Raw genomic sequence first — 24031 nt, forward strand, 5'->3', positions numbered from 1 at the left:
TTATGTGCTAGAAATCATTCATATAAAGAAGACGTTTCCCAGTGAAATACTTAAATGAGAGAATGTTATCAGAGGAGTAAAGAGCTAGTGTTTTCCAGAGTGTGCTCTATCCTGACCTAACTAGGATGATCGCTAACTCTCTCCTGTTTCTCCAGATAGTCTGAGGACAGAGTAGGTTCGGAGAAGAGCCTGTGCAGAGGCATGAAATGCCCTCCATCCCCTAACTAAAGGCTCAGTCCCAGTCATTGCTACCAAAAAATTCTTGTTATTTAAATAAAAAAGCACATCTCTCAGAGAAATATTTCATAGACATTAGATGATTCTGTCACCTTCATTGCCAAAATCTCACTTCTCAGTGTATAACCCAAACTTATACACATAATAAAGTACAAAAATGCTCCCACATACCGAAGGCATGGATATCAAATTAAGGGTTTATATTAATTTTCTTAGGTGCTGTGACAACATATTTGACGAGGAAAATTAAGGAAGGAGGATTGTAGTTTCATTCTGTTAGAAGGGATCTAGTCCATCGCAGCAGGGGAGGCAAGGGCCGGGAATGCGAGCTGCTGGACACACCCTGTCCACAGGAAGAGACTATGCACAGAAAAGAAGAGAGAAGCTATTGTAGCCATTTTCTCCTTTTTTGTGTAGTCTGGACTGCAGCTCAAAATGCTACCACCTGGATTCAGGATGGGTCTTCCTGCCCGTGTTTAACTTCCCTGGAAGCACTCTCACATACAAGGGTTATTTCTTACACAATTCTAAATCCAGTGCAGTTAGCAAAATCAGGCTAAATTTGCGGAACTATTTCCATCATCCTCATAGATGGAAAAGAAGCCCTACATGCCCTGCATTGAACAGGCACTGCGTCTGGGTGCTCATGGGCAAAGCTGGGAAAAGGGAAATTGGGCAGCACCATATCTGGTCATAAAGAGGGAAACAGCACACGTCTCTCAACTAGGCTCACCATGTTCCCATGACCAGGCCGTTCCTGTTTTAAGGCCAGCCATGGAGACCATGCCCAAGCCAATGGTTGTTAGCCTTGATTGTCAAACTGATTGAATTGAGAGGCACCCAGAAGAGTAGTAAAGCACATCTGTGTATGTGTCTGTAAGGACATTTCTAGAGAGGATTAGTTACATCTGTGTATGTGTCTGTAAGGACATTTCTAGAGAGGATTAGTTACATCTGTGTATGTGTCTGTAAGGACATTTCTAGAGAGGATTAGTTACATCTGTGTATGTGTCTGTAAGGACATTTCTAGAGAGGATTAGTTACATCTGTGTATGTGTCTGTAAGGACATTTCTAGAGAGGATTAGTTACATCTGTGTATGTGTCTGTAAGGACATTTCTAGAGAGGATTAGTTACATCTGTGTATATGTCTGTAAGGACATTTCCAGAGAGGAATAGCTAGAGTAGGAGGCCTGAACATGAATGACTGAGACCCTCACCCAAGAAGGCAAAACAAGAAAGCCAGCACAAAGGTTCTGTCTCTGCTACCTGGTTACCATGAAGTGAACACACTCTGACATGCTCCTGTCACCATGATATACTGCTTCATCAGAGGCCCAGAAACATGGAGGCAAGTGACCTCTGGCCAAAAGAATCCTTCCTCACTTATTTATATCAAGTATTTATTGAAGTGGCGTAATGGTAACTAACACAAAGCCTGATCATGAGAAAAATTTCCTGCATCCTTGGTGCTTCTTTTTTTTAAAATAAAAGTTTTATTTTAGAAGCACTCTTATTTACATATCAATCCCCCATTCCTTTGCCCTCCCATCCTTCCCACCGACCCCCTCAATCCATCCCCCACCCACTCCCCAGGGATAGTGAGTCCCTCCATAGGGGAATATCAAAGTCTATCACATCATTTTGGGGAGGGCCCAGTCCCTCCCTCCCATATCAGGCCTGCAATAGTATCCCTCCATAGGGAATGGACTCCCAAAGTCCATTTGTGCTCTAGGGATAAGCACTGGGTCCACTGTTAGAGCTCCCATAGTCTGCCCTGGCCTCCTAGCTTGCACCTACATTCAGAGGGCTTGGTTGGGTTCAATGCTGGTTCCCTAGCTTTACAACTAGGGTCTCTGTGATCTCACGAGGTCAGGAGTCAGGTCAACTGTTTCTGTGGGTTTCTCCAGTACTGTCTTAGCTCCTTTGCTCATCCCTTCTCTGCAACTGGATTCCGGGAGTATGGCTCAGTGTTTAGCTGTGGCTGCCCGTTTCTGCTTCGATCACCTACTGGAAGAAGGCTCTAGGAATGGCAACCAAGGTAGTCATCAATCTCATTATCAGGGAAGGGAATCAAGGGCAGCCTCTCTACCACTGCCTAGATTCTTAGTGGGGGTCATCCCTGTGGATCCCCTAATATTTCCTCTGTGCCAGACCTCTCTCCAAACCTATACTGGCTCCCTCTATGAAGGCATCTCCCCCCTTCTTGCCGTCCCCTATTCCTCCCCTGTCTCAGCCCTCCTGTTCCTGTTCTCCTCCTCCCTCCCTCCCCCAGGTTCCCAGTTTGCTCAGGGATTCTTGTCCACCTCCCCTTCTTCAGGGGATCATGTGTTCTTCTCTTGGGGTCCTTCTTGTTTCCTAGTTTCTCTGGTGGTCCTCATCTCACATATATGCTATCAACTGCAATCCAGAATTCCACTCATGCCTTGGTATCTAAGGACAGAAATTCTCCAGTCCTACCCCAAATTATTCTTAAAGCATCTAGATGATGATAGCTCTGATTACTGAACCCTCTATTATGTGCCAATGGCAAAATTCTGCTAAATGGGATTGTGAAGATTTAGATACAACCAAACAGTTAGACAGGCCTTCCATGGAAGAAACTAAGGAAGAGGATCTGGGACTCTTGTGGAGTCTTCTTGCAACAGAGCTTGTCATTAACAAGACATTAGCAGAGCCTAAATCTAAGCCAGTCTAATGCATAGGTATCCTAGGTAGGTTTCTATTGGTGTAATAAACACCATAACCAAAAGCAACTTGAAATGGAAAGGGTTTATTTAGCTTGTTGTCATCAGGCAAAGCCGAGACAGGAAATGAAAGCAGGAAACTGGAGGCAGGAATTAAAGCAGAGACCTTGGAATGATGCTTCCTACTGTTTTTTACCCCTGGCTTGGTTAGCTGGTTTTATTATACAACCATAACTACCTGCAGTAATGCACTCAGTGATCTGGACCCTTCCACATCAATCACTAATAAATATTTTCAAATGCCCCCAGATTTTCCTACAGGCAATCTTAAAGAATCTTTTTTTTCAACAGATGATCCTAGCTTGTTGCAAAGATTTTCTTGTCCCAGCCAGGTCCCACTATCCTTCTCAGCCCCAAATAAACATATGGACACTATCTTAAAAAGCTATTGGCCAATGAGTAGGGATTCTTAGTGGCTAACTTTGTCTTAGTTATTAATCCATTTCTATTAATCTGAGTATTTCCAAATGGTCTTATCTTACTGGAAAAGGGTCCAGACCTGTTACTCCTTCCAATGGCCTACAAAGCATCTGTCTCTGGAGGCTCTCTCTGCCTACCTTTCCCAGAATTCTCCTTATCTAGTCCTGCCTATCTTCCTCCTTCATTGGTCAAACAGTGTTTCATTCATCAACCAATAAAAGAAACATATATACAGAAAGAAATCCCCCATCACTAGCTTTTGTAACACTGTCTAAAAACCCCACCATGACAAACAGCCAAAGTCTTAACTATGATAATGCTTCATTAATTGTATCACTGCATCCATTACTAATATAGTCAACATGTTAAATAAATTTCAGTGTTTCATTTATATGTTATTCTGATTTATTTTCAGCCTAATTTTCCCCTTTCTTCATATATATGCAAAACTGTTAAGAGTTTCATCTATACCCATCGTCCCCATTCTCAGCATCTTGTTACCCTCTGTCTTCCAAAGTTTATTCCTTTTCAACAGTGTTTCATGAAAGTCTCTCCTCCAAGAGGTTTAGTGTTATGATATTGAGCTTCAGTTCTAAAGGTATTATCTTAGTCTTCATTCTTTTCAGTGTCTCCAATATGTGCTATTTCTTTCCAGAAAGTTATTCTCCTTCAGTTTCATGAAATGGCCCTTGACCATTCAATGGACCTTTTCTGACTACTCTTCCCTTTTGCCTCCAACATGCATTAGTTAAATCCTTGTCTACTTCCACTGCCATCTCACTCAAGTGATCCCTGTACCTGAACTACAGGTGAATTCCTAATTTCTACTTGGTTCTCATGCCAAATACATTTTTCCCAGGTCATTTGTGCTTTTATGTTTTGCATCTATATCAAAGACAAGAGAGTTCTATCTAGTACTCGATGCTGGAAATGTAGTCTTCTTAGACATTTCCTTCATCTTTCCCAGCCAAGATTCTTATGGATGCATACAAGACATCATTTCTCATATCTCTCTTTTATTCCACTGGCATTGTCCTATCCTTACTCTTATCGCCTCTTGCCCATATTATTGAATATATCTTTCTATTTTCCTCTGAACTGATATGAGAGTAGTATTTTTAAATGTAAGATCAGATTATTATCTCTGCAGAGTCAATTTTCGAGGACACCACAACCTTGCCTTCTAATGAATAGCTAAACACAAAGAGACTGAAGCCCCTTATATTAAATTGTGTGTTTTTGGCATGTAAACTGTACATGGCCCCTCACAGTTTAAGTCTCACTCATTTCTAATACCCACAGAAATATAAAAAATCTAAATAGTTGCTTTGTCTAGAGATGATGTTCAAAAAAGTTTTTACATATTTAGCACAGATGCAGTTCGTCCAGTATTTTTGGTCTGGATACAGATTTTGAAGACACAGAGGGCCAATTGGATAGTTCACTGCATGACTGTTTAAAAAAGTACAATACACTCAAACTAGCCACAGTTCTTTCCATATCAAAATTCAGATTCTTCACCACAGCTTTGTCTCAATTAGGATAGGATGGGATTTCAGCAATCAATTTGAAAGTCTCAGTGTTCTAAAGGAATGCATTCAATTTTCATGCTTTTAAAGTTTGATATGGGGTACAATGACTCTCCAAGGAGTCCTACCTTCATGCAATGGCTTGGATTTACATTTCCATAACAACATCTGTTTTTATGATCTCAAGGCAACAGAGCTGCCAGATGCAGCATTGAATAGCAGCAAATAGACTTCTTCCTACAGATATTCACTGGCCAAAGGAAATCTCATGGCTATGTCTGATTTCAAAGGACATGAAAAAGTGCCCTTTGCTAAGGTACTTCATAGACAGCAACACAATGACAATGCATAGTGCTAAGGTTTGTTATGACTTCCTAACTCTGTCTGGTCTGTCACCTGTTCATCTAACCAAACTCATCTTCAGCTACTCTTATCTTCATTTTATAATCTAAATACTACTAGAGATAACTCCATATTTTATAAAGGAGTATCATTTGATTGCAAATTGTCTTGTTCAAATTCTCGGGCTTCAAAATAAAGGTCATCTATCCTACAAATCTTTTCTGATACCTCAAGATTGTATTAGATGTTCTGACAGTGTATTTGCATAGACTTCATCTAATCTTTCACGATATACTTTCCATTTGTAAATGAAGCTGTTTTTAAGTTATGATAAATAGTAGCTCTCAAAAATGGAGATCTCTTTGAGAATACGCAGCATGTATCATTCAAAAGAAACTGACTAAATATGTGCTCATTAAAGACAAACAAAATCAGTTAAATAATTGCATTGTCTACAACTTGAAGTTCAAGTTTCACAATATTTGGGCTCCATCAACCTATCAACTTTAGCTCCTATTATGTTCCTTATCACAGGATCACATTACTATTTTCCCTACATGCTCATTTTCCCATCCTTCTGCCTTTATTCTCGTATTACCCTTATCCTGGACTTCTTCCTAACTACAGTTTCTATCTGTAAGTCCTATAGACTTTTCAAAGATCTAGACAGATTTCAAAGGCCATTTCTGAAGACAACTCTCCTTCTACTCTGCAATCACATCCTCTCTCCCTGAGTGCCTGTCAAGCCTTATCATTAGCCTATAATAACACTTTATCATAAGAAGTGCTCAATAAAGGTTTGCAAGATGAATGTCGAATGTTTTACATAGCCTAAAATTCTCTCCATTCCCTTCCTACCTCAGAAGCAAGAAATGGGCTTCTTAGAATACATAAAATATTCAACACCCCATTCCTTCCCCATTAACAAGATGCTGGAGCAATGACCTAGAGTGTAGAAATATCTGTGTCAGTTTAAATGAATTATCAACAATCAGCATTCGCCAAGGAAAGCCAGTAGATATGCCTTATTTTGTTGTTTTGCTGCATTCTTTCTTCCTACTGGATTTATTAATGCCCATATCATCAGAGCTATAATAAGCCTTAAAATTAATGTCCAATGTCTTTTGTAGCTTAAGACTTAATTTATTCACCAAGCCTTGCTCTCCAGCACAATTAGGTTTTGATACATGGACATTTCTGCTTACTCGGGACTTAGGAGGAAAGGACTCCACATTTTGAATGGTCTCATAAATATATATTGAATTTAATTTTCTAACATGAAAGCCCCATTTTCCTGTTGTTTGGAGGTTTTCAAGGCTGAAAGTCAAACAAGTTCTATATGTATTTTCGTTGTGTGCCATTAATTAGTTCATAAATCAACATGTCTTAAAATTGCACAAATTACCCTAAAGCCAATATATTTAACATTGGAACATGCAACTGCATTCTTTATTCTCACCTTCGTCTCACAAAGCTTTTGTTCCAAGCAATTAAGATTGTTAGGGTTAAGTAGACACCAATGAGAAGTTAATGATATTTCAAAATGTTGATTGCATTCCTTTGTTTGAAACAATGTGTTAATAAGCATTTTGTATGAGAGAGACACAACATGGAAAACCCAATAGCACACTAAGGAATTCCTGAGCACACTTTCTCTTTTACGTCTTCTTCCACCTTCTTATCCTCTCTCTCCTCTCCTTTTCCTTTTATTGCCCTATTGCACACTTTGCTACAAGATAGACCTATTCCATGAAGCAGCAACTAATTTATGTTTCCTACTGACAATAACATATCTAACACACCCTTTTGAATTCCATACGACTTTTGCCTTGTCCTCATTCACTTTTTATCCATTCTTACTAACAAGTTGCCTCCTAGAAAAGAACGCACATAAAAATTGAATGAAAAACAATTGAAAAAGAAAATTGTCATTTGGAATTTGTCAGAGAGAAAATGTCACTTCTTAGTGGTTTTGCCCAAACTACTTAAGAATAGTTGACCACTGTGAGTGAGCTCATGTTCACCTTGACCTGTACATCAATCAGAATCTTCTACTACAGGAGAAGTACGAATCCTAGCTCATCTCAAAGATCTTGTGTCAGGGGTAACCACTGCCTTACATCATCTTCATGCTGTCATCTTAAGAGCCCATGTCAGGCTTAAGGAGATACCATCAAACTCTCAGTCTTCTATGACATTGCCATGTTCTAACTATGCAGCTATGCTGAGCCTGCTGAGATATGCATCATAAACATCTCCCAAAGTAGTTGGGTATCAAAGGCTTAATTTCCATTTTGGGGTTTATGGTATTGGGACATAGTGGAAACTTGAAGAATTAGGGCCTAATGGAATGAAGATTAGTGGAGATGTCATGAAAGTGAGTTGTGGCACTCTCTGTTTTTACTATCTTCCCTTCTGGCTTCTTGACCATGAAGGAAACAGCTTTCCTTTACCAAGTCCTTTTGCCATGATATGTTGCTTTGGAACAGGCCCAAAGCCATAGAGTCAATGGACTTGGAACCTATAAAACTATGAACCAAAGCCAAACTTCCTTTATAAACTGTTTATCTTAGGTATTCTTTATAATCTGAAGAACAAAATAGCTCTATTTCTAGCCCTTCTTCTAGAACATTTTTCCTACAGATAGCCTCATGTCTAACCTTCATCTTGCCTTTACATCCTTGCTTCTTCCACAAGGCTTGCTCTGTCTGCTATATTAAAAAACATCATTTTTATTTCCCTATTTCTTCCCATTTCTGTAACTCCAACTCTTCCATTCATGATACTTATTTTTTGTGCATATGCTTGTTAATATTTGTTTTACTTGGCCATGTTACCTTAAATCTTCACCTGTCTTCCTTAAAGGCATATCTCAAGTTGCATACAGAAAATACTTGATTTTTTTCTCAAATGAATGGACATAACCTGTTGGGTCCCAGCTGCCACAGATTTCTGTGCATTGCTTATCAGCTGATAGCCATAGGTAAATCCTGCTCTCTAGTCCTGGCTTACAGCCCCAGCCTTGCCTGCCTGAAATCAATATCTAGCATGAGGAAAAAAACAAGCTCTTACACCTGGGGTTTCTCCGCTGTGTTGTAAGCCTGTATATAAGCCTGCTCCCTCTTTACAGAGAGAGAGACACACACAGAGAGAGGGAGAGATCTCTTAGCACTTGCAACAAAGACACATACACACACACACACACACACACACACACATTCTCTGGCAATAAAGGAGGCAGACACATTCTCTTAGCATAAATAGTTGGACATCTTGTCTTTTATTTCCTGATACCTCGAACTTGCTTGTGGCGCCAATGCTGCAATTGGAGGTCGCACTGAGATCGGGAAAGAAAGTCCCTGAAACTTGGAGCTACAACAACCCTAAACAGAAATCAGGAGATAAGTAAAATGAGAACAAAGTAGGTTTTTCCCCATATCAGAAAAAAAGAAGAAAAGCAAAAATCCAAATCTATCAAACTACTTCAAGATGCAAGAGATGTCAGCTGAACATCTTTTGTTTTGCTTTTGTTTTTTCTTCATGAGTAATTGTCAATGAGATCTAGAGTTCCCTCTATCCTATGGTGTCTCCTACAGTAGACATTTCCCTACAGAGCTGCCTGCATCCCCAAAGCAGCAAGTGGCAGGCTTGTTCATGGCTCTGCCAGAGACAGACAGTACACACCTTAAATCTACAATCAGCCTGCCTGGCAGACGCCCCTTCAGCATTCCTTCAGAGCTGGTTACACTTAAACATTCGTTGCCAGCAGCATGTTTTCCAGTTTAATCCATGTTACCATTCCTATCCAGATTCTTCTAACTGGCAGGGATTCTAACTGATAAACATTGCCCCTCCCCTTCATGGCTCTTACAGAGACATTATTTATTTATAGCATATTGTTACTGACAACTGTACAGCCAGGAGGGGAGAAAATTTCTTTGTAACAATACCCACATATGATACCGAGGATGATTTTTACCACTTGCAAGACACAAACTGGGAAAGTAGTGTGTTTGGCAGGAACCAGAGCTGGAATCAGTAGACAAAGAGGTCCTGGGGTGGCCCCACCATCAGGATATGTTGCTAACCCATCTCCTGGTGGAGTCTGCTCAGCACGATGCAGCTTCTAAAAGCACTCAGCATGCTTCCTCCTTAATGTGACTCAGATGTATATTTGGAAGTGGAAAATGCTGACCTCTCATCTGTCTGACTGGGCCATGCATGGCAGAACTTATCCTACAGTGGGAATGAGCAAGAAGGGCCTTTAATTTTCTTTAATTAGTCATGGCTTTCATTTCCATTTGAATGGTATGTGTCATTAGACTTTCATGTGGTAAAATGTCTTACCCTTGTCATCATTTCCTCTCCACAGTCTGCCTCACGTCCATGAAGTACACCTTGGTGTTACTATGGCAAGAAAGCTTCCTTTCTTCCACTGCCAGAAAGCTACTTCCTAGTGCCCTTCCATTAGCCTCATGACAAAGCTGATGTGTGACCATTTTTTAAGAGAGGAGGGCTATAGTCCTTCAGGACAATGATTTTCTAGGCACCCAATAAATAATTATTGATCAACTGCTTCACCAACTAAGTAAGACATTTGTAATCTTGCCATTATGTTGTGCAGTGTCTGGAAGGCCATAGCATCCATTACCAGGGAGAATCCAATCTTATTCTCAGGCAGTCATACGCATGTTTAGAGTCCAGAAAATGGGAGAAATTGTATCTATATTGGCCTCTTGGATTCAGAGAATTCCAACTATTCTTAATCTTCCCTTTTCCTTTATGTCTCTGTGACTTGTGGTCCTAGATCCATCTACCTGGTATTTTTGATGGTACAAGATTGTTGGTTGGCACTCCTGGATCCATGGAGAATAACTAGTGATGATAACTAATTATTATATTCTATGGCCCAAAAGAAAGATGAAAATACTCACTTATTAGTACCATCTCAGCAGCCACAGAGATGACTAAGTAGGTAAAGGCATCTCCTTGAGTTTCATTCCATAGACTCATGTGATAAAGGAGAAAACCCACTCTTGCAAGTCATCCTCTGACCTCCATACATGCGCTGTCACACACATAAGCATGCACATGGGCACATGCACATGTGCGCGCGCGCACACACACACACACACACACACGCAAACACAAATAAATAAATAAATGTACTATCTCCTGAGCCTAATGTTAACAGCTAATGTTGACACAGCATTACTTCCCTTCCGTTTCCTGCTACTATGCTAAGCAACTTACATATACTCATTTAAAATTCGTAATGCCTCCAAGCTAAGTACCATCATGTTTTGTGATGATGTCACAGACAAGGAAAGCTCGGTCATGCTAGAAGTCACATTGCTAAGTAGTGAGGAACTCAGAATTCTATTCAAGCTGACATACAGAGCTGCTGCACTGTAAAGTGTGCAGCAATGTACAGAGCAGTACAGAAGTTATGACATACAAAGCACTCAAAACTTGGTCTGGCCTATGATGAGACTCAGTGCAGACAAGAAAGTCACACACTGAGAGGAAGAAAAAGGAAGGCAAGTTCTGCCATACATTTAGAGGATGCATGGAGAAAGCTGCACCAGAAACCCTATTCTCTTATCAAATATTTATAGGACAACTGTTAAGGCCCAGACCCTGTTCCAAGCAGACAGAGTCAACCTAGTTGCTGCCTTTAAAGAAAATAGAGGAAGAGTCTTATAAATAGACAAGCCCATGAAGAGTTGTAAGCCTTAAAGCAAGACTGACAGGGAAGAGTGAGTTCTTGATTCTACAGGGGTATGGTTCAAGGTCAGAAAGAGTATCATAGAAGTGTAACAGGCTATTGTTCGGTGATTGGAAATACAACTGGAGTAACAATGAGGGACATAGACGTCAACATTTCCGAACCCTGGGCCCTGGACCTGGCAGAATGAAGAAGCCACTGACAGACAGCTGAAGAATGTTTCTGGTTGTACCCACTCATTGGTATAGTGGGGGCCCACTGCTCATTACTGTAAATGTAATGAAGTTCAGAGATTATATCCTAACACACAGACAGGAGAAACTGCTTCAGCTTCAATACTAAATTACACTCATTGTTCTAGAACAACCATGTTTTCTGTATATATAAAGAAGATATAAGGCAATGAACTCGGGTTTACATTTTAGTTATATCTATTGTGGCCATATTACCATGTTACCTATAATCTCTATATGGAGCTCAATGTGTTTGTCCTGAACCCAGGAAAGTATGATAGAACTGGAAGAATGATGAGCATGACTTACATGATCAGGCATCTAATCTCATCTGTTTGATGGGCTAGTCTTGCTCTAATTAAGATTGCTCATCTAAAAGACTGGTAGTAATTTGTTAATCTCAAACTTGGGGAAAAACACAACTGGCTTCTGGGAATAGCCGTTGCAGTCTACATAATATATTCAAAAGATTCCTGTGAGAATAAATGAAGAGTTCCTCTTTTTAAAGATACCTCAGATTCCAGCTAGTGTGGCTGGAGGAACACATAGGGGAAAAACCTGAACATAGTTAAGATTGAATTATTAGAAAATCAATAGTTTGGAATCCTCTTTGAAGAGCACACAGATAATCTGGGGCTGGCTGGGGTGTCAGTGAATTGTAGGCAAATTGTAAATCTAGCTTACAACCTATTTCTTATTCTACTCTATTTTATTTTATTCTATTTGCTTTTGCATGCATGCATGTGTGTATTTGTATATGTGTATGGTACTTGTTTGTTTATGTGTGTGCCCATGTACATGTATGTGCACTTACATATGGAAACAAGAGGTCAACATCAGGCCTTCCCTTGTTTTCCATCTTACTTTTTTGAGGTGAAGTCTCTTACTGAAATCGAAGCCCTCTGATTTGGCTAAAGTCTTGACTACTATTCTGTTGCTGTGAAGAGATACCATGACTGTGGCAACTCTTATGAAAGAAAGCATTTAATTGGGGCTGGCTTACAGTTTCAGAGTTAAGTCCTCTGTCATCATGGTGGGGAACATGACATCAAGTGTATTATTATTAACATGAATAATAAAAACCCAGAGACAGATATGGGGGTTCAAGCTGAAGATCAGAAGAACAAAGCAGACAGCCACAAACTCTTACCTCTACATCAGGCTGAAATACGGATCCTGGCTCCATGAATCCTCAGAGTGCAATGCAAACTGCAGAGCTCTCCACCAAGCCTCAGTCTGCAATCCTCTGGGTTCCTGTCTCCTCCTGCCTTATATTCCTTTCTCCACCTAGTCATATGACTCCTGTCCCCCCCATCCCTAATGCTGGTATTAAAGGCGCATGATCCCAAGTGCTGAGATCATCTTTCTGCTTAGGCTGGATCATTTTTGTGTCGCTCAGTGTGGTTTTTAACTAACAGAGATCATGTGCCTCTGTTTCCCAAGTCTTGGGATTAAAGGTATGTACCAACACTGTCTGGCCTCTACTGCTTGGGGCTAGCTTTTCGCTCTGAACCCTCAGGCAAGCTTTGTTATATCATAAAAAATATATCATCACAGGCAGACATGGTGCTGGAGAAGTAGCTGAGAGTTCTATAACCAGATCCATAGGCATCAAGAAGAGAGAGACTCTAGGCTTGAAATGGGCTTTTTGAAACTTCCAAGCCTACCCACAGTGATACACTTCCTCCAAGGAGGCCACACCTCCTAATCCTTTAAAGGGTGCCACTCCCTGGTGACCTAGTATTCAAATTTATGACATCTGCCTGTCTCTAGTACCTACCCTCACTAAACCCGCTCCAGCAGAATGGGCATATAGTACTGCATTTGGATTTTACCCGAATGATGGGGATCTGAATTCAGTTGTTCATGCTTGAGCAGCAGGCATTTTACTAACTGAGCCATCTCCTCAGACCCCTGTTTTCACAAAACTGTTGTGTTAACATTCATTTACATCTTGCCAGATCCTGTTCTTACGTTACAATGACAGTTACTTGTTATGATACAATTCTTTGGTCCACAATGTGAAAAGCTTGTCTTCCCTGTCCCATTCCTTTGCTAGCCTCTGATGAGTCTTTGATTATTCCTGGCCCACCTATAAAATAAAATACATTCTTATCACTTCATCCACCGGATGGAGCTGGGAGACTTGTTTCTCATCAGAATCTCCGGAAGAGGCATTTAATTACAAATGTCTTCTAGTATGGTTACACTAATAGAAAAGCCATAGTTTCTAAGATTAGAAAATCTGACCTAGACATGTCATAGGCAGGATGCCAGCTAAGTTTAACCAAAGAAGTTGGTGTCCCTGATAGCTAATTTCCCATCTTGGAAATGAAAGTATCAAAGCATCAGGGCTTAAAACCATGTGATATTCAAATATATGCTGCCCTTTGCTCAATTCCCAACTCCTAAAGTGATATTCTCTCTATTTGTCTTCCTGAGTAGAGTATCTCTTTATACCAGGTCAAGTTAGAATTTGTCTGCTTGCCAATCAGTTTTCTCATTACAGTTGGCTTATGCTCTGAATTACATGTCAGTCTTTGTGAACTTGTTGTATGTGTTTCAATCACTTGAATGGCAGCTCCTCCAGTGTACCAGCATAGCCTGGGTTTGAGCACACTAAGTTGTCAAGAGGATTATGTAAACAGTGAACCAGAACAAAACGTGGTCAAATACAAAAGATTCATTTTGTAATTTTTTTAAAGAGTAACACATTTAATGAAGACTGGAGACTATAGGCAGGGAGAATAGTTGCTTATTTCTGTTGAAGAGAGGTTGTTGACACCAGACTCACTGTCAATATGGTTTCTTAGTTTCTAGCTGAGGTGGCCGGGGGAAATCTAGCCCTCTTCAGTATTGATTATGGGTGAAATGTCTCTCAGAATCACAGGACCCTTACTTTTAACCCTCTCCCACTTCTGGGATGTCCCCACCCTCGGTCACCTGGAGCCACACCACCATCTGTTTATACTCTAACCATTCCTCTATGACTGAACTCCAGGTACCAGAGTCTTCCCCAAACACAGAGCTCACTAATGAACCCTATTTAAATGTTTTCAGCAATGTAACATTCTGACTTCTCCACACCCTGACCCTGCTTTGCAAGTGCCATGAGCTGCGACCCAGCTGCACTGTACCACATGTAAGTCCTGCCACAGGCTTTTCCCGTCCACTCTCCTTTGCTAGGGCAGTCTGCGCACTGTTTCCCATAGTACATTTAGCCCTTCGTCACGAATACACAGCTACCTCATCTAGAGCAAAGCATAATTCCTTGTCTGCTTTGTAGCTAGATGTGGCCTTGCATCTGTTTTCAGATGCAATGAAATACCAGAAACAGGCAACTTCTGCGTCAGTTGACCAGGATGTAAGACTTTGCCCTGGACCTCTCTCCTTGCAATGAGAGAGTCTTACACATAGCAGCAAGACAGCTCATCTTCCACTCATGTGAATACATGCCTAGAGAATCTTGGACAGAAAAATTGGGAGGATAGTGATCCCTGAATAGGGATATGCCTTGATAGGGTTCTATGGAACGGAACTTCCAGCCAGACTGACTGCCCACCTTCTGGTTGTAATATGAAAGACAAGCATCTGTCCTGACATGTCATTGCACTGTATATGTTTTACTACAGTAGCTGTGCTTTGCATTAACAGACTTACCACCACACATTTTAATTATTCTGCAAGCTTCCCATCCACTGTTCACTTAGTGAATTCTACCTGCCTGCTTCTGGAAAGTACCCAATGTTCTCAGTACCAAGCAGAACCAATCCCTCCATGGCGCAGTTGTTTGATTACATCACCAACACAGGATGTTATATGCAGACTAATTGAATGTGTTCCCTACAACCACAATGTCCCTCACAAAAGTGAGAACCATTTTTAAGTATGTGTTTGAATCTTCAAGCCAAAGTTACCATATGTGGGAGATGTGTTCTTAAAGGCAAATTGCTCCTCCACCTTCACTGTCGAGCACAGCAGTAAACAGGATTCGAAGGGTTAAGAAATGGAACAAAAACAGAAAAATCAGGAAAAGAAGATAAATGAGGAGGAAGGAAGAGGCTGGCAGAGACCTTGCCCTCCAGGTCTGCTGGGTTGTCACCAGCACCTAGCCCTCTGTAGGAACTCAATAACCATGTATTGATTGGCTCCAGCCTTTGCTTGCCATTAGTGCTTCTGTCCACCAGACCCCCAAGGAAACTGCTATAGGAAGTCACTCCGGAGACAAAAGGCATAGCAAGGGATGGCAAGTCAGATCAACTGTTAATTGACAAATCTTTTTACCCACTGAGTAAACAAATCTACATCACCCACTTGCCTATGTTTAGATCTGTGGTTTTATTAGTGGACTAGATTCCATTTGATAGAAATTCCCATACTTGCATGATAGCTGTCAACTTAAAATGCATTTGCTTAGTTTATTAGCTTTTCAAGCAGCAACTTCCAAGGACATCTGCTTCTGTGTGTGAGCCCAGGAATCTGTAAACAGTGCATGTTGCTTATGGTAACACACACTACCGTGAGATCTGGGAAACTCAGTGGCCTTTAATTATTCAAGATTTAATCGTGCAAGCATGTACAATCAATATTTGTTGATGTTAATCTGATTACCAGCTTGTGGTGTTCAGTGTCTCCATCAACAGGATAACAATATGACACATTTCATAGACTTTCCCTGGGCTCTTCCAAACAAGCTTATTGGAAGGATTTTAATCAGCTAATGAACTCATCAATGGCATTCAGGAGCCAAGACACCTTCCTGCACCTACAACCCATGACCATATTAGCCTGACATCTTGTGGCCACAAGGAACACGACAGCCCACAAACCCCACATCTGTACACAGTGTGAGCAGCGTCTTTGAATGCTAATGTCAGCATTACAGTCAGAGCAAACACAGAACTGCTTAGGTGGTGTGTGACATGTAATTATTTCCACTCATTAAAATAGAAGCTAGCCTTTTCTTTTTATATTTATGAGACAAGTTGGAACATGTGGTTCAATTCCTGTAAAGAAAAGAAGGTCCTTGATCTAGGATGAATGGCATCTGGCTTAGTGCCAGGCACCTTAACTACTGAACACTGTTCCTGTGAAGGGTCCACAAAAACAGAAGGCAGACTCTGAAACAAACAAAGAAAGAGCATTTGTGGTCACCTGCTCAGAGAGGAGTTTTCTAGTAGGGATTGCTGGGGCAATGGACAGGGACAAAGTGTTGACAGACAGAGGGGATGAAGAGAAATCTCGTTTTCATCATTGCTATGGAACGGTGTTGGTGTTCAAAAAACACGTTTTAAAGCCAAAACCATTTTATTCAAAACTAAATTTGCCATAGAAACATATAAATATAAAATAAAATACTAAATAAAGTGCTTCCCTCACCTTCCTGGGATATGTCCTCCATACCCAGGCTTTGAAGGCACAGCCCAGAGTATTATACTTGAAGTCAGAAGTCCTAGATTAGCACCTGAGAGCTAGCTATGAGTCAAAAAGGTTTGGAAACCCCAGGAGTTTCATCTCCAAAATATAAGAAATATTATTTATTCCATAGTGCTAGTGAAACGTTAAGCGACACTGACAATGAAAGTGTTTCATAATTACTGCCATATCATGAGGTAGACCTAATGGCCTAGTCATGCAAGCATGAGAAGCTGGCTTCAGGCGGTACTTTGCATTGTCTTCTTGCCAAATTCCAAGTCCTCCAAGTTCCACAGGAATTCATTAGAAGTCTTGATTCATGAATACATCTGAATAGCTTAGAATACAGAAGACCCATTGGGATACTGTCCATATTGGTTCATAGGTCTTCAAATACACACTGGATAATGGTGAGGGTATTGCCTGGGTAGGCTGGCTTTCCCTATTATCCTTTTCTCTGAATATTTCCCTACACTCGTTCATGTGAGATAAATCAAAGATATATACACCATGCCCTAACAGTTGGCATTGATGCTTTGGGTCAGGTGGGCTGGTAACTTCTGAGTATACAGTAAGTTCATGACTATTCTAGGACCAGAAGCCACATATTCTATTACTCCAGTGATTACCCAGATGCCCAGGCTGCCTGTCTTTTCAAGGATGTCATGCATGCTAGTGAAGGACAGTGGAATATAATTCTATTCCAAAGAAACCTGGTGAGGATGACATAGAAGGAAAGCTAGAATCACTCCTGGGGCTTAGACACACCTATATAAAGAGCTAGGAGGAAGCTTTGCTTTTTTAGCAAGTTTAATAGGTGGAGGATGGAGTATGTTCTCTCCACTTAGGGAAGAATCAGGAACTTATTTCTAGGTATTTGTGAAGAACAAAGAATTCTGCCTGGCCAGCAGTAGGTTGTCACCCTTTTAAGCCCTTTATTTGGGTCATCCACAGCATCACGGGTGTGAGACATCAGATGAGGTGGTGGAACAGGTAATGTTGTAACCATGACAGTTAGCTGTGTGTTATCAGTAAGCTAGGATGCAGAGTGTCAAACGCAGATGCCCTGACCCATTCCATAGGATTTATTAGAATAAGTCACCAAGGAAAGATGGGTCATTTCCAATGGAGTGCTTTACAAATAATGTGTGTGATATGAGCTTCTGAGCCCCAAAGTGGAAATGAATAGGACCAAGTATCCCTGCAAACCCCTGTTTTAGGCTGCAAATAACGTGCTTATACTGTACCATTAGAAATAATTTAAAAGAAAATGGATACTTAATTTAAAGACCATTTCTGGCAAGACTGAGCCTTCTTCACCAGCATTTGAAGCTATTACATAAACTATCAAAATCGGAACCGCAGGCAATCTTCTCTATTAACAGCCTAGGCATTTGCGCCTTTTCTCTCATTCGCTTTAATATTTTCTGTCTTTTATTCGAAGCAGAAGGAGAAAAGGCTCACTTGCAAAAATAGAACATGTTGCACTTGAATTTAGTAGTTTTTTTTTTAAAGAAAAACTTCAGAGGCAACAAGATTGAGTAATAAGGAGTCAGGGTGTCTAGGGGCTGGCAAGGAAGTGCTAACCATTCTCTCTAGAATTCTGAGTTCTCTGATAAAGAGCTGCAGTGTCTACCCTCAGAAGAAGCTATTGATTCACTTGTCAGGAAAGTATGTTGGATCCTGAGATGATGAGATCAAGGGCTGAGGGTGGAGTGGCAGAGCCTCTGAACCTGCTGCACTGTGTGACTTTTGCATGGGGCCAAAAGAAGAACAATGGAGAGGTGACACTCCTAAATTAGTCATTGGGCCTGTTTGATTCACTGCTATGCCAGATGTCCCCTTGTTGATCCCTGCCTGGCCCATCTGTCCTCCAAGAACAAGGCAGTGAACCCAGCCTGCAGCTACCACTTCAGAAGCAACCACCCAGTCAGCTGATACAGTGATTGACAGGGATACCACCTGATTAGTTCTCTACCACTTTTCTAAGAGATCAAGGGCATTATTCAGGTAGCCCACTGCCCACTCTCAAGATCAGGTTAGGCTGTCTTGATTCCTACAGAGTACCACCAGCTGGGCTCTTAGCCCAGACTTTCTCTTCTTCTTCCTCATGAGAAGTCCCAGTCAGATTTATTAAACAGCAATTTCTGTGTTCAAAGTGGAGCCCAATCTGACCAGTAGAGTACTATGTGTCTACTGTCCATTGAGATAAGCGACATTCTTGCGTCTTCTGGGTTAAAAGCAGAGAAGGCACCCTATTTATTACCCTTTTGGTTGGAAGATGAGACTTGAAGGTGTCTTCACTTCAGAAGTGACTACTTTTGTCCTTTGATCTCAACAAACACAACATTTCTGGCTCATTACAAAATCTTGGAAGGGCATCTGTTCGGTGTACCCACAGAAAACCCTTCTATTGGAATCTGCCTCTGAACTGCTCTTGGCAAGTGTCTTCAGCCGGGTCAGTTTGAACAACTCTTTGAACTTTTTAAACTACTAGTTCAAATCAGTTCTAGGCCAATGCAGGGTCTGTGGGCTGTGAGGCTAAGGACCTGTCAGTGTCTTCTGTGAGGAAATCAAGCCTGGGCACACCTCTAGCACAGCTTAAGCAGCTCTTGTGAATCCACTTGAATTGTGCTACATGGTGGCTGGATTCTTCCCTCAATAACAGAGGGTCCTCTTATACCCTTCTAGGAAATCACTGTTTTTTTCCAAAGCCATTGTGAGTTTCTGAGTTGACAAATAAACACATTGAATCAAAGGAAAACAGGAAAGTGCCCTGAATCACCAGGTCCAGAAAGCAACTATGATGAAGCAATTCACCAAAAATCGATTCCTCCAATAACTCCTTTCTGAGGGAACCAGTTACCCAACAGCACTTCTTCTAAGCTTTGGTTTAGTCATCGCTTCTCTGAGGTTGTGATTTCAGCCATTTTTTGTTTAACACTTAGAAAGTTCTAAGTAGAACTTCAGTTTTCTGTGGATTTCCCATCTTAAATGCCTACACCCCCTCAAAAATTAGAAAGATATATGTTGAGCAAGTGGGTTTCTTGTCCATACAGCCTGCCATATTCTCAGATTAGTAACTTCATTCTCTAAGTCTGCCTGTTTCCCTGCTTGAATTTCCATAGTCTCTAACTTTGATCCTGATCTTGCCTGACATTGTCCACAAAACCATGGGAAGTGTGCCCAGGTAAAGAATGCACCTCACCAATTTTTAGTTATTTTGACATGAAGGACTTAGTTATTATGTGAACTGGGTTTGAATAATGGATTTCCAAAAAGCTGACCAAGATAATAAGCACCTCAACCCTCAGAGGTGTGTCAAAAACATGAAACTCAATAGAGCTTATACACTTTGGCTTCCATCTACTGTTTCAATGGATCCTTCCCCCTTCTCATGTTGCAGACCAGTCCATTTGCCCTACTTCGGGGTCTTTCTTGCTCTGGAGATGAATCCTGATGCAAAAGGTACACAGCCTTTAATGATATTTTTGAAGGATCAGGAGTTTCCCTTGAACTAAACAATGTTAACACTAGAGTGATCAACACCCTGTTCTTTTAGCCCCACCACTCAATTTGTATTTCTCATTCACATTTTGTTGTTCATCTGCACTAACTTAATGAGTTAAAGTCCTTTGTTTACTCTATCCTTTTCCAGTAGACTTAATTTCTGAAGGGCAGGAACCACGTGCCCTAGTACCTTCACTCCATCTTCTGTTTGCTATGGTGCCTGCTGTAAATCAGGTGTGCTGTAGCTTCCATGGGAAGCCATTGAGAACCAGCAATGCTGAGAGATTCATTCTATATCCAGCTTCCTATGCTGATACCTAACCACAAAGCTCAAGCCAACCACTCTTTCTTCAGTAGCTCTGTACCTTTGGAGAACCATGGGATTGGGAGAGAGTACTCTTTCTTGTGGTGAGAAAGTGCAACCTCAGCTGCTTCTCAATCATTTGACTTCAGCATGCATTTCTTTCACCTTTGATGTCTCTGGGTCTGAAGAAACCTCTGCTATTTCTGTACACCCAAGATGAAACACTTGACAAACATCATTGGCATGGTAGGAGACTCCATGGGACACTTCAGAAGGAGAGGACATGTTAGGACTAGTAGGGCAAGGGCAGGGGAACAAGAAAACACTCAGAGGACAAAACAAAAATAGAATGAATTATAAAGGAATGTCTCAGCCAGACCAGCTGTAAGGACAGCTGAGTCCGGCAGGCACTGGGAGCTGCCATAGTTTATCACTGTCCTTTCTCCCACGCTGATATCTGCTTCTGTCTCTCATAACCTCCTGTTTCCTGCATATTGTCTTCCTCTACACTAGAAACATCTTGCAGTGAGGCCACCAAGAGAGTCAGGTCTAATCTCGTGAGTTCTCAGTACCTGACTTTCTCTTTTTTTTTCCAACTAAGGGCTTCAGTCTCTGTCAACCATTCCAAAGTTTCTGTGGTTTCTTACAAATGCAATAGTCAAATATACAAGAAAATCAGAGGTGGTATATCCAGGCTCTGGATACATATGTAGCGTAGGGACATGTTCTGGTTTTCCTGAAAAATGACCACATAAACTCATAGTTTTGAACTGTTTGTGCCAGCTGGTAGCACTATTATGGGAAGTTGTGAAACTTTTTGGACACAAGACTAACTCACCAATTTAGGGCAGTAGAGGCAAGATTTGAGGTTATAAACAATCTTTACTTCTGGCCTTCCCTCCCTACTCCCTGATCTATGAATATATGATAAGTCACACTCTTCTGCCACTGTGAATTCCACTATGCCTTCTCCACTACTCTACACTGTGAAACTGTAAGCCATGATGCATCCTCTTCCCGTTGAGTTGTTCCGTCAGGTACTCTTTTACAAGGAGGTGAAAGGTAAACAACACAGTAATGACACAAAGTCTAACAGGCTATGTGTTGCCAGGGAATTTTTGGGAACTGCCACTATCCTTATTCACAGTGCTGCTTTAAGGATGAATACAGTAGCAAGTAGAAAAGACTTGTGTCCACGCCACTGGTAGTTGTCAGTCATTAGCTTCTTCACTCCTGCTCTGATTGGCTCACACTTACAGGCTAGCTAGGGAGCATTCAGACCTACAGTCTCAGCTTGGCAGTATCATTCTGACCACTAGGACTTCCTGCTCTTCTTCTGTTGCTCTCAAGAAGCAAGAACAGACTCTAGAAAGCCCCACTCCTAAGCAGAAGCCAGGAGAGCACCACTTACCTCTTCACTAATTTTTGTCTCCTGATTTTATGGTGGCAGAATTCAAAAAAAATATACAGGATATACAATTACATTTTAGATGAGTAGTTTTTAAGTGAAAGTATGTCCCCAGTAGTTACTGTGCTCCTGAAATTAAAAATGGACTGTTTTCTGGGTTTTATCTGATGACCTGTTCCTCATCAGGCTTTACCTGTTCCCTGCATTCTCTGAAATAGTTCCCCAGTCACCCTACACACACACACACACACACACACACACACTCCTGCTCCCCACTCCACAGGCACAGTCACATTCATGTTCCCATTCCTACTGTAACCCCAAGCAGGCCTGAGAGTGCAGGGTACAGGTAACCCTCTTACCTTCATCTCTCTGCCTTAGATTCCTGTAACCACAATCCTGTTCCTACTTGTCTGACCGATTGCTGGCCTCAGCTGTACGTGCCTGCTTGTTTATACCAGGCATTAGCCCAGCAGAACAAACGCTTCCCTTAGCTCCTCACCAGCTGCTTAGATAACCAAAAAGGGCTCTGCTTTTGCTCATGTGCTAAATAATAAGGATAAAAACTTACCCCTTGCCACTCCAAATCCCTGCTTTCAATTCCCTCTGCAATAATGTTCATCCAGAAAGAAAAATGCTGCTTAATATCTTGTATCATTTCATTTTCCCCTCTTTCTGTACATTGTCATTTCTAATCCCAATCGTCCAAGAGATCTTCCTGTCCTATTGCTACCTTCCAGAGTGGCCTCTTGAGGTAAGATTGGAAAATCTCCAGTACATGAGTCGATGAAGGATTTAGATCTGTAAAGAATGCCAAGAACTTGTGGTATTCATCCTACGATTTCACTCAACTGTAGTTGACCACAGATTTCTATGCAAGAATTAAAGAGCAGCAGCCTAAGTAGCGTGGGATTCCAAGCAGAAGACATAAGCCAAGCCCCAGAAAATCACGGTTCTGAACCAGGTAAGGTGAGCAAAGATCAGAAGAGCACTAACCATTGAGCTTGGCAGATGTGAGAACAACAACAACACCTGGCCGGGCCATAGCTGAAGGCAAAACACAACAGTTCTCAAATTAGATCAAGAAGGAAAATCCTTTGTCATCACAAACAAAATGTTTGGCAATTGAATTTTGGGGGGAGGCATGGAGCTCATTTTGGTGGTTACAGATATAACAGCAAAATACTTCTTTTTTTTCCAAGAAGCCCAAGAGAGAGCAGATGTTAATTAGAGGGAAATCATAGTAAGGCAGACTGAGTTTTGTTTTGTCCTCATGTTGCATTTATTAGTTCATTACATCTACTTAGTCAGCACTACAACCTGTGCAAAACAATCTACACAATTTCCCTGGACTGTGGAAGTCATTCATATGGTCTCAGGTCCAAAACGCCAAGTTCACATAGAAATCTGTTACAAGGGCAACTGCTTGAGCCTTACCCGAGACCTATTGCATCAGACACTTTGTAGAAGGAGCCTAGCAATCAAGCCCTCTTGGTTATGGTGGCTACTGAAACCATTCAAAGACTATTTACATGATCCTTGTTGACTACCATGAAACCTAACCAAAAGGAAGACAATTTTCTCAAGGTGTTTTTAAGCTTGAAATTGGTACACCTTCATGCTTTCATTAGCACAAAAGTGAATAAGGTTATTCCCAGATAAGAGTTTTGAGGCTATAAGTTGCCCATAAACCTTCAATAACACAGGTATTGCTGTGATATACTCCCTTTGACATCTGGCAGCCAGATACATGTTAACAAGGGCATAGAGCAAGAGACACAAACAAAAATAGGGAGAGACTGCCATATCTGGGCTGTTTGTTTGTTTATTTGTTTGTCTGTTTGTCTCTCCCCAAGTTGGTGGAGGCAATGAATCTTAATTGTCATCCATGGGATATCCTTCTCCCAGGTGAAAGCTCCTACAATGAGAAAGGAAGTTGCCTCCTCTTTTTTTCTCTTCATATTGGCAATCAACAGTAACTGATTTTTGAATGAAATTTAAGCTGACCTTCTAGAATATTTAAATGCCATGGTTTTCACCATGGAAGACTTGTAGGTTTGGTTTCTGCCTCAGTGACTGTGAGGTGAGTGTGGATGTTTCCTGTCTGTAATCTAGAGGATTCTACAGTACTGATGACTTAAGACCTGGTACCCATACAT

Source organism: Mesocricetus auratus, unplaced genomic scaffold (assembly GCF_017639785.1).
Source record: "Mesocricetus auratus isolate SY011 unplaced genomic scaffold, BCM_Maur_2.0 Super-Scaffold_100009, whole genome shotgun sequence".
NCBI classification, from domain to species: domain Eukaryota; kingdom Metazoa; phylum Chordata; class Mammalia; order Rodentia; family Cricetidae; genus Mesocricetus; species Mesocricetus auratus.